This window comes from Mobula hypostoma, chromosome 17, assembly GCF_963921235.1.
Source record: "Mobula hypostoma chromosome 17, sMobHyp1.1, whole genome shotgun sequence".
NCBI classification, from domain to species: domain Eukaryota; kingdom Metazoa; phylum Chordata; class Chondrichthyes; order Myliobatiformes; family Myliobatidae; genus Mobula; species Mobula hypostoma.
Window position 1 is genome coordinate 30,412,615 of NC_086113.1, and position 11,515 is coordinate 30,424,129.

The 11,515-nt window shown below is 44.2% G+C and overlaps 1 long non-coding RNA gene across 1 annotated transcript in view; it reads left to right on the plus strand.

Annotated features, from left to right (window-relative positions):
• LOC134357708 (uncharacterized) overlaps positions 1–10,956 on the plus strand; it is a 59,532-nt gene extending 48,576 nt beyond the window's left edge. The window contains exon 3 of the long non-coding RNA XR_010020709.1: positions 10,808–10,956. This is a non-coding gene — a long non-coding RNA (uncharacterized LOC134357708). The remainder of the gene's footprint in view (positions 1–10,807) is intronic.
• Positions 10,957–11,515: the final 559 nt, after the last annotated feature.

Sequence of the window (11,515 nt, forward strand, 5' to 3'; positions counted from 1 at the left end):
GAAAGAAGTCCTATGGCTCGATGGTTCCATTTAATATCAGAGAATGTATACCTCCCCTCCTCTCCCCTCCTCTCCCCTCCTCTCCCCTCCTCTCCCTTCCTCTCTCCTCCTCTCTCCTCCTCTCCCCTCCTCTCCCCTCCTCTCCCCTCCTCTCCCCTCCTCTCCCCTCCTCTCCCTATCCTCTCCCCATCCTCTCCCCATCCTTTCCCCTCCCTCTCCTCTCCTCTTCCCTCCCTCTCCTCTCCCCTCCCTCTCCTCTCCCCTCCTCTCCCCTCCTCTCCCGTCCTCTCTCCTCCTCTCCCCTCCTCTCCTCTCCTCTTCCCTCCCTCTCCTCTCCCCTCCCTCTCCTCTCCCCTCCCTCTCCCCTCCTCTCCCCTCCTCTCCCTTCCTCTCTCCTCCTCTCCCCTCCTCTCCCCTCCTCTCCCCCTCCTCTCCCCCTCCTCTCTCCTCCTCTCTCCTCCTCTCCCCTCCCCTCCCCTCCTCTCCCCTCCTCTCCCCTCCTCTCCCCTCTTCTCCCTTCCTCTCTCCTCCTCTCTCCTCCTCTCCCCTCCTCTCCCCTCCTCTCCCCTCCTCTCCCCCCTCCCTCTCCCCCTCCCTCTCCCTCTCCCCTCCTCTCCCCTGCTATCCTCTCCCTATCCTCTCCCCATCCTTTCCCCTCCCTCTCCTCTCCCTTCCTCTCTCCTCCTCTCCCCTCCTCTCCCCTCCTCTCCCCTCCTCTCCCCTCCTCTCCCCTCCTCTCCCCTCCTCTCCCCTCCTCTCCCCTCCTATCCTCTCCCTATCCTCTCCCCATCCTTTCCCCTCCCTCTCCTCTCCCCTCCCTCTCCTCTCATCTCCTCTCCTCTCCCCTCCTCTCCCTTCCTCTCTCCTCCTCTCCCCTCCTCTCCCCTCCTCTCTCCTCCTCTCCCCTCCTCTCCCTTCCTCTCTCCTCCTCTCTCCTCCTCTCCCCTCCTCTCCCTTCCTCTCTCCTCCTCTCCCCTCCTCTCCCCTCCTCTCCCCTCCTCTCCCTTCCTCTCCCCTCCTCTCCCCTCCTCTCCCCTCCTCTCCCCTCCTCTCCCCTCCTCTCCCCTCCTCTCCCCCTCCCTCTCCCCCTCCCTCTCCCTCTCCCCTCCCCTCCTCTCCTCTCCCCTCCTCTCCCTTCCTCTCTCCTCCTCTCCCCTCCTCTCCCCTCCTCTCCCCTCCTCTCCCCTCCTCTCCCTTCCTCTCTCCTCCTCTCCCCTCCTCTCCCCTCCTCTCCCCCTCCCTCTCCCCCTCCCTCTCCCTCTCCCCTCCTCTCCCCTCCTCTCCCCTCCTCTCCCCTCCTCTCCCCTCCTCTCCCCTCCTCTCCCCTCCTCTCCCTTCCTCTCTCCTCCTCTCCCTTCCTCTCTCCTCCTCTCTCCTCCTCTCCCCTCCTCTCCCCTCCTCTCCCCTCCTCTCCCCTCCTCTCCCCCTCCCTCTCCCCCTCCCTCTCCCTCTCCCCTCCTCTCCTCTCCCTATCCTCTCCCCATCCTTTCCCCTCCCTCTCCTCTCCTCTCCTCTTCCCTCCCTCTCCTCTCCCCTCCCTCTCCTCTCCCCTCCCTCTCCCCTCCTCTCCCCTCCTCTCCCTTCCTCTCTCCTCCTCTCCTCTCCCCTCCTCTCCCCTCCTCTCCCCTCCTCTCCCTCCTCTCCCCTCCTCTCCCCTCCTCTCCCCTCCTCTCCCCTCCTCTCCCCTCCTCTCCCCTCCTCTCCCCTCCTCTCCCCCTCCCTCTCCCCCTCCCTCTCCCCCTCCCTCTCCCTCTCCCCTCCTCTCCCCTCCTATCCTCTCCCTATCCTCTCCCCATCCTTTCCCCTCCCTCTCCTCTCCTCTCCTCTTCCCTCCCTCTCCTCTCCCCTCCCTCTCCTCTCCCCTCCCTCTCCTCTCATCTCCTCTCCTCTCCCCTCCCATCCCCTCCCCTCCCTTCTTCTCCCCTCCTCTCCCATTCCCTCCCTTCTTCTCCCTTCTTCTCCCCTCCCCTCCCTTCCCTCTCCCCCTCCTCTCCCCCTCCTCTCCTCCTTTCCTCTCCTCTCCCCTCCTCTCCCCTCCTATCCTCTCCCTATCCTCTCCCCATCCTTTCCCCTCCCTCTCCTCTCCTCTCCTCTCCCCTCCCTCTCCTCTCCTCTCCCTCTCCTCTCCCCTCCCTCTCCTCTCCCCTCCCTCTCCTCTCCCCTCCCTCTCCTCTCCTCTCCTCTCCTCTCCCCTCCCTCTCCTCTCCTCTCATCTCCTCTCCTCTCCCATCCCCTCCCCTCCCTTCTTCTCCCCTCCTTTCCCATCCCCTCCCTTCTTCTCCCTTCTTCTCCCTTCTTCTCCCCTCCTCTCCCCTCCCCTCCCTTCCCTCTCCCCCTCCTCTCCCCCTCCTCTCCCCCTCCTCTCCTCTCCCTCTCCTCTCCCTCTCCTCTCCTCTCCTCCCTCTCCCCTCCCTCTCCTCTCCCCACCCCTCTCCTCTCCCCACCCCTTTCCTCTCACCTCCCCTCACCTCACCTCACCCCAGAGTGTGGAACAGCATGCTCAGGGTGGTGATAGGGGCAGATACATCATGGGCATTGAAGAAACTCTTAGATAGGCACATGGATGATAGAAAGATGGAGGGCTACATAGGAGGGAAGGTTAGATTGATCTTAGAGTGTGATAAAAGGTCAGCACAGCGTCATGGGTCGAAGGGCCTGTACTCCTCTGGTTTCTATGTTCTTTCAAGCTATGGAGCTTGAGCTCCATCTTTCTGTCATCCATTCAGTTCGACCTTGCCATGTCCCTTCTAGATCCACGCCAGCTCCATCCTTTACTAGTGTTCGCTTTCCTAGCTTGTACTTCCCCAAGGACACACAGCTGTTATTTTCCTCACTCTTCGAGGAGTGGAGTCATAACTGCAGACAGTAAAAATAACATTGCGCATATATTGCCACACTAAAGTTAACTGTACCTTTAAACTTGAACATTGAATTTGTCACCCAACACACCCCCAGCTTAATTTACTGCTTCACTGACTTCATTTCTAATGGAAATTAGATGTGTTTTATTGTGTGGTGAAAATGCATCAGCAGTTACTGTATTTCACATTTCCCAAGGGCATTGAAAACTATTAGCAACAACACAAAAACTATTGGAGGACCTCAGCAGGGCTGCCAGCATCCATGGAAGGAAATGACGGTCAACATTTCGGATCAAGATACTTCACTTACAGCGGGGTATCCATCTGAAACATCCATTGAACAACTGCCTCCACACATGCTGACTGACCCACTGAATTTGTTCAGAGTTTTATGTATCGCTGCAGATTATCCCACATCAACAGACTCTTGTGTCTTGTATTCCTAATGGTAGATTGTAACCATGAAGGATTTGATCATGAGCTCCATACACAATGTCATCACACATCCCCATTACATGAGAATCGTCTCCAATTCTGGGGCAGTTGGCCCAACTTCACTGACAATGCTATAGACTTTCACTGTTCCTTTTGTGATTAGATAATGCAGAAATGCTGGAAATGCTTAGCTGATCAAATGGCATGTGTGGAAAGAGAAACAGAGTTAATACTTTTAGTTGACAACTGTTCATTTATTTATAATTGAGCCAACATATTGTGTGAAACAAGGTATTTCATTCCAACAGAATAATTTTCCTTGACTCAATGCATAGGCAAGAGTCATCAGAACTCTGCCCCACCAGATTCTCTCCTATGTACTATATTTAAATGAGCCTTTATGCCTAATTTCAATGAATTGAGGTTAAGCCCCCAGAATTAGCCCCCACTCTTTTCAAAACGAAGAGTATGCATATCTACAGCTAATTCCTGTGCCCCTTTAAATATCTCTAGTTCCCAATCCATAGGCTTTCCTCAGACAAACACAAAACCTACCTGTTCATCTTCACTGTGTCTGAGATCAACCAGCTTCACACAAACTCAAGTCTGAACAAGAGACACCTTCACTTTCAGGTGTTTCATTAATCCAATAAATATAGCAGTTATTCATTTAGTCATTGGGATTCAAGTATAGTCGGACAGAAATCACGCTGTTTTATTACCAAAGTGTTAATGTGCTTGTAAAAACATTTATATTTAAAATTTTATGATTACCTATTTATAATAGATAATGAGGTGGCTGAAGGGATTGTTCAGGCATTAGTAATGACCTTTCAAGAACCACAAAGTTCTGGAATAGTTCCGGAGGACTGGAAAATTGCTTATGTCACTCCTCTCTTCACAAAGGGACAGAGGCAGAAGAAAGGAAACTATAGACCAATTAGTCTAACCTCTGTGGATGGAAAGAGTTTGGAGTCAATTACTAAGGATGATATCTCAGGGTATTTGGAGGCACATGATAAAATAGGGTATAGTCTACATGGTTTCCTCCAGGGAAAATCTTGCCGGACAAGGCTGTTGGAATTCTTTGAAGAAGAAACAAGCAGGATAGACAAAGGAGAATTGGTTGATGCTATGTACTTGGATTTTCAGAAGGCCTTTAACAAGGTGCCACACATAAGGCTGGCTAACATGCTAAGAGCTCATGGTATTACAAGAAAGATCCCAGCGTGGATAAAGCAGGGCCAAAGAGTGGGAATAAAAGGAGCCCTTTCTTACAGCTGCTGCTGATCAGTAGTCTTCCACAGAGGTCTTTGTTGGAACCAATTATTTTTTATTATGTGTCAATGATTTGGATAATGGATTGATGGTTTTGTTGCAAAGTTTGCAGATGATATGAAGATAGGTGGAGGGGCAGGTAGCTTTGAGAAAATTGAGAGGCTTCAAAAGGATTTAGACAGATTAGGAGGATGGACAAAGAAATGGGAGGTGGAATACAGTGTCAGAAAGTGTATGGTCATGTACTCTAGTAGAAGAAATGAAAGGGTTGATTATTTTCGAAATGGAGAGAAAATCCAAAAAAACTGAGATGCAAAAGGACTTAGGAGTCCATGTGCAGGATTCCCTAAAGGTTAATTTGCAGTTTGAGTTTGTGGTGAGAAAGGCAAATGCAATGTTAACATTCATTTCAAGAGAAATAGAATATAAAAAACAAGGCTGTAATATTGTAATTATATAAAGCACTCTGTATTCACTAGCATTCAGAGGAATGAAGGGTGACCTCCTTGAAACCTTTTGATTGTTGAAAGGCCTTGATAGAGTACATGTGGAGAGAATGTTTCCTATGGCTGGAAGGTCTAAGACCAGAGGACACAGCCTCTGAATAGGGGGCGTCCTTTTAGGATGGAGTTGAGGAGGAATTTTTATTTTAGCCAAAGAGTGGTGAATCTGTGGAATTCTTTGCCACAGGCAGCTGTGGAGGCCAAGTCCATGTATATTTAAGGCAGAGGTTGATAGATTCTTGATTGGTCAGGGATGAAGGGATACAGGGAGAAGGCAGGAGGTTGGAACTGAGAGGAAAATTGGATCAGCCATGATGAAATTGTGGAGCAGACCCGATGGCTAAATGGCCCGAGTCCATGTATCTGGTCCTGTATCTTATGGTCTAATTTTAACAAAAGCTTCAACAATTTTAAAAAGTTTTTTTTAATAAATGTAAAGACCCTTAGAGAGATTTCAGACACAATAGTCCTGATGAAGCATCTCAGTCTGAAACTTTGTGCTTTATTCATATCCATAGCTGTTGTTTGGTTTGTTGCGTTCCTACAACATTTTATATGTGTGGCTCAGGAAACCCATAGTACATAGCTTCTTTTTCCTAGGCTCTTAGCTCCCAGAGAAGCATAGGCCATTGATGACTTCCCATCTCCATCATCCCAAGTTGATGATATAATTGGAATTCATCAATGTTTCTGTAATCCATAGTATCTTCCGTACAGGAGATTGGTCTACACAGCTTCACCAGAGCCCTGTTGGCCTGCCTTACCTGTTTCAATCTCTCATGATGTGGATGTAGGATTGAGCTTTGAGAGGGAATGTACATAGTCTTACTGTCCTTATTTTAACTCAAAAGTTGCTTTTTATAGGTTTGTATATGTTAGCTTAATTTATCAAATATCATAGCTTACTTTTAGCCTTATGTAAGGGCATTTATTTTATATTTAATTCCAGGTCATAATAATCAATATTCTGTGAGGAACTTTAATGGGCCAGTTTTGGCTGACAACATCCATTGTCTGTAATCACCGTCTTTGTTTACTCCACACGTGGTCCTGATCGGGGTGTCCTATCTTGCAATTCCACATGCCCTGGACTCCAGTGCCTTTGTCTGACCCTGATGTAGGACTGCCTGGATAAAATAAAACACCTCACCCTTCACCCTCTGATAGCTTTGACAAGTGACATAGTCCCACCCACACCTTGTAAAAGCTGTAAGGGTCCTTAATAATATGAATGATTTTAAAACATAAATTTTCTAAATAAAATATAAAATAAAAATAAAATTATTAAAACTAATAGTCTAAATAATTAAGAGCAAAGGAATAAAAGAAAGTAACATTTCACTTTACTTTCTTCTCTCCATTGAAATCAATGGCTCTAAACCTTTCAAAGAGTTAAGGACCTCCACGTTTAGCCACAAATATATGGAAATCCTGTCCTTCCTTTTACTTAAATGGTTAAAGCGCTTTCAGTTCTGTTCAGAGCTGTCAAGATTTACCCAAAAAAAGTACAAAGTATGCACGAAGTACCTTACAAGTAAAAGCCAATTGCTCCTGCAGAACAATGCCATAATTCCACTCTCTAAGCAAAGAGTGCATGCAGATTGGACATAAAATGGATGACTGAAATCCAATTTCAAGCAGTAGTTATTTGTGAGAGAGAAAGTGTAATCTCACCTCTCTTTCATTTTATATTATTAAATCCTGAACATCATAGATATCTATAATATTTCTAAAAATAATCTCAGCACTACACTGAATCTATACTTGAAGTTATAATGAATCCTTGCTCTTATTTGAAGAACAATAAAATGCTGCTAATCCACCGATCTCAGGAATGATGAAACCAGACCCACAGATTTTCTTGACTATTAGATACTACTCCTAGTGATAATTCAAAAGATGTCTACATTACATTTCTTAGATGTTTTGTCATTATATAATAATTTTCCAGTAAGCCAGGAGATCTTAAAGGCAATTCAGGAAACAGAGCCCCAGTGAGTTTATAGGGAACGTGGGAATGGGATCCTGTGTTTGTAAAAAGAGCACTGGAATCAAAATCAGGTGAGCCAGCTGGTTTCCTGAAAAATCAGAATATTGTTTGAATTTTACTGTAGATTTTCTTAATATATATTTTTGAAGGGACTTGATTTATAAAATTTTATTCAAGTTCCAAAAATAAAATCAGAAAATACTGGAGATACTGAGAAGGAATTGAGTTAATGCTGAAACTCCAGTATCCAGATTTAAGTGACAAACTGCCTCATCAGGGGAGAATGTTTCTTCTTCCCCTCCCACCCCTTACCTGGCTCCATCTAGCCATCATCAAACTTTCTTACCCAATCTGCTTTGCCTGGTACCTACCAGCCTCTGTCTCCCCTGTCCTTCTCTCCTATACTGAATACTGGCTATGTTCCCTCTGCACTCTCAGTACTGATGTTGGGTCCCAACTCAAAATGTCAACCATCCCTTTCTACAGAAGCTGCCTGACCTGTTGAGTTCTTTTGCTCATGATTCAAGCATCTGCACTATCCTAAGCACATGAGATTCTGCAGATGCTGGAAATCCATAGCAACACACACACAAAATGCTGGAGTAACTCAGCAGGTGAAAAGTAGATTCCTACTTCTTTAGCGCTTTACCTCTTCCACCTATCACCTCCCAGCTTTTTACTTCCTCTTCCCTCCCTCACACGTGACCTTCTCCCTCACTTGTTTAACCTATCTCCCGCCAGTTTGCCATCCTTCCTCTCACCCCACCTTCTTATTCTGGGTTTTTCTTCCTTCCTTTCCAGTCCAGATGAAAGATCTTGGCCTGAAGTGTCTCCATAGATTCTTCAGTCTCTTGTCTCCTTCCCTACTGTCCCCTCGCATTTAATTTTAAATTTACATTCTTGTCTCAGAGTCATGGCTGGGGCAAAATCATGGGTCTAAATATATATATTCCTTCCAGTAGATCCTTAGCCTTTTCCTATCAGAAATAAATAGAGTCCAAATTTCTTAAGCCTCTCTCTGCTATTGTCAGTGAGGGAAGTTACTTCAAGGACAAAGCGTGACGATGTAGTACATTGTTTAAATGTACATTGTACATTTAAAATCAGAGCAGTGTATGATTTGCTGCTTATGTATTAAGTGACCACATCACTCATATCGCTGTGTGAATGTTAACTTTTATAATTGTTATGAATCAATGAAAGCCCAAGTTAATTTCTTGTGAAATATGCCGCACTCACCAGGTCTGCAGAAGATGCAACCATACAAAGAGAGTAAAATCTCTCTTGCAACTCTGCCAGAAGCATCGGTTTGTGTACGAAATTTAATTACCCATTTTATACTTGGGTTAACAGTTGTCAGTAAAGTTTCAAACTGCAAGAATTTTTGAAGGAGTTGTCATGCATGGCGGTATCATTGATGGATATTACCATGGTCCTTCATGTTACTACTGAAGTACTGAGATAAGATGAAAAAGAATTAGTGATTTCCATGTTTCAACAGCAATAAAATGGCTGAATATGTTAACAAGGTGGCTGACTCAATTTAGATTTAGGCTTTGGTTATGCAGTTAAGTCTGTCTGAGGCAATTTACTGTACTGAAAATTGTGTGGTAATTTTCAGTAACTTGCATATTAGGGGTGTTGCCTTATATGGAGTTGTTATTATTTGTAGCAGAGATGAGGGAAAAAGCTGAACAGTATAAGAGTAAGTTTGTTTCAAGGGATTTTTTTCAGCTTCTCTTTGGGATATATTGCATCCAGTGCCTGGCAACCTTGATGCCCCTTCATGTACCGTTGAGTGTTGGAGCTCCCTGGAGGCTAAAGAGTCAGTGATTAAGAATATACAAGCAGTACTGCAAATTGTTGATGCTGATGTGTTACCATGAATTGCATGCAAACTTGAGCTTAATTTATTAGTGAAGTCAGATAAAGAAGTCTGAATTTTGTTCTAGATGAATTAGACTAGATTTGAAGCTGCAGTCAGAAGTTAAATTAGAACTGTAGTTAAGAGTTAAATAAAATTACACAATCTACATTTTTTTTGGTTTTCGTTAAGAGTTAATTAAAGTTACTTAATCAAACTCTTTATGAAGCTATTTCATTCATTACTGAATTGGGCAATTGAGAAGAATTAAAAGACACCTGATCTCTCTTTTGAAATGAGTGCTAACAAAAGCATAATTTAACTTATCAAACACTTATATCTGTAATTTATGTGGTAGTGCAGTTGCTCCTAAGTCAGAATGATGGCGATTCAAACTGGACTCTGGAGACTTGAATATAACAAGCTAGTATGACACTGCAGTACAGTACGGAAAGGGATGCTGTCTTTTAAACATGGCATCAATTCAAGTCTCTCTTATCCCTCTCATTTGAAAGTAAAATTCTCATGGCATGATCTTGAAAAGGAGCAGAGGGATTATTCCTTGTGTCCTAGTTTAGTGATCAACATTAACCCATTAACTAAAGCACATCCGTGTCGTAAACACAAGAGATTCAGTAGATGCTTGAAATCATGAGGAACACACAGATCCTGCTGGAGGAACTCTGAGAGCTCATGTTGTACCAATGTTCTGTTGTGTTTCTAAAGCTACAAATTGCCTGCATTTCTAGTAATAATCTGGCTGTTCAGTGCTCCTGAATTCATGAAAAATGCATATGGCTTTCACAGAACTAGTGTTTCTTTGGAGATCAAGGTCAGAGCACTGCTTTGAATTACAAGTACTTACAGCTTGCTTTACAATATTTATTTTCCAAGTACATTACTATTGGTGCTGTTAAAATTTGTACACTAACAGTTGACAAGTAGGTGATCTTAAAAGTGGGCCATCTTAAAAGTTTCTTCCCCCAGGCACTTAAACTGATCAACCATTCTAGTTAGCCACACCGACCCCTATATTTATTACCTCAGTCATTGAACTGCACTGTAAACACTTTAAAACACTTTTTATAATGCTGTTTACATTGTAAGTACAATGCATCTATCCAAATTTTATTCCATATTCATACGTTAACCTCTAACTTCATTTTTATGTAATTCTTTATTTTTTATACGAAGGGTGATTGATAAGTTCATGGCCTAAGGAAGAAGGAGTCAATTTTAGAAAACCTAGCACATTTATTTTTCAACATAGTCCCCTCCTACATTTACACACTTAGTCCAGCGGTCGTGGAGCACATGGATCTTGGACCTCCAGAAAGTGTCCACAGCAGGGGTGATGGATAAGTTTGTTGCCTAAGGTAGAAGGAGGTGAGTTATACAGCTCTCTTACATGCACATGCAGTTTAACTCTTTGAGTGATTGTGCAGGAAGTTTGACGTTAATATCATAAATATCATCTCCTTCTACCTTAGGCCACAAACATATCAATCACCCCTGCTGTGGACCACTTTCTGGAGGTCCAAGATCCATGTGCTCCACGACCGCTGGACTAAGTGTGTAAATGTAGGAAGGGACTATGTTGAAAAATAACTGCGCTAGGTTTTCTAAGATTGACTCCTTCTTTCTTAGGCCACGAACTTATCAATCACCCCTCGTAATTGTTTAATGTTGTTTATGTTGCATGTCACACCACCACACCACAGTAAGTTCCTAATAAATGTAACGATATATGGCGGATAAAGTTGATCCTTCATCCTTGATTGATGCTTGAAGCATGTTGTAGAAATGCTTTACTTCAGACTCTTATACATGGAGAACTCCTACTACAATGCAAATCTAACTTTATGCTTTCTCTCAGATTTGCAGGGCCATCCAGCTCTAATCAGGTGACTGGCAGACTCTGAACTGCTCGAACTGACTGTTTTCCCCCACTTGATTTCAAACAGCAACAGAACCAAGGCTTCAAGTGATTTTCCAAGTTTAGTGTGCCTACCATAATTTACAGTAGTAAGGAGCAAAGCACAAGAAAATTACCTTCCAGAATAAATACATTCCAGATCCTTCATCATAATATTGCATGAGGAATGAAATTAGTTTCTTACAGAAAACATGATTAATAAATCTGCAGCATATTTTTTTTATCCTGCAACCTGGTTTTGTTTCTTACACTTTCATTGTATCTTGCCAAGTTTGCTTGATTCCTCATAGTTACTAGATTTGTGCCTTTTAAATAAGCTGCTTTTTATGTTTAGTCATAGACAACACTAGGCATTGCAAAATAAGCTTCTGTTGGTTTGATGTAGAAAGTAGGGACGTCATTTCTGAACAAATGAAAGTCTGCACAAGTGAATTAGTATGCAATATTCTCTGCAAGTATGATAAGTGTATTATAAATTGCAGATCAAACTTTGTGCAGATAAACTGATGACAGTTTCCATTAGATAGAATCTCGTGGGGGACAAAATTCACCTCTTTATTTGCTGCCATATTGGATTAGCATTGCCTAGGTCAAACAATTAACCTAGGATCACAGTTGTTGACTCACTGCAGATATGCTACAATGTGC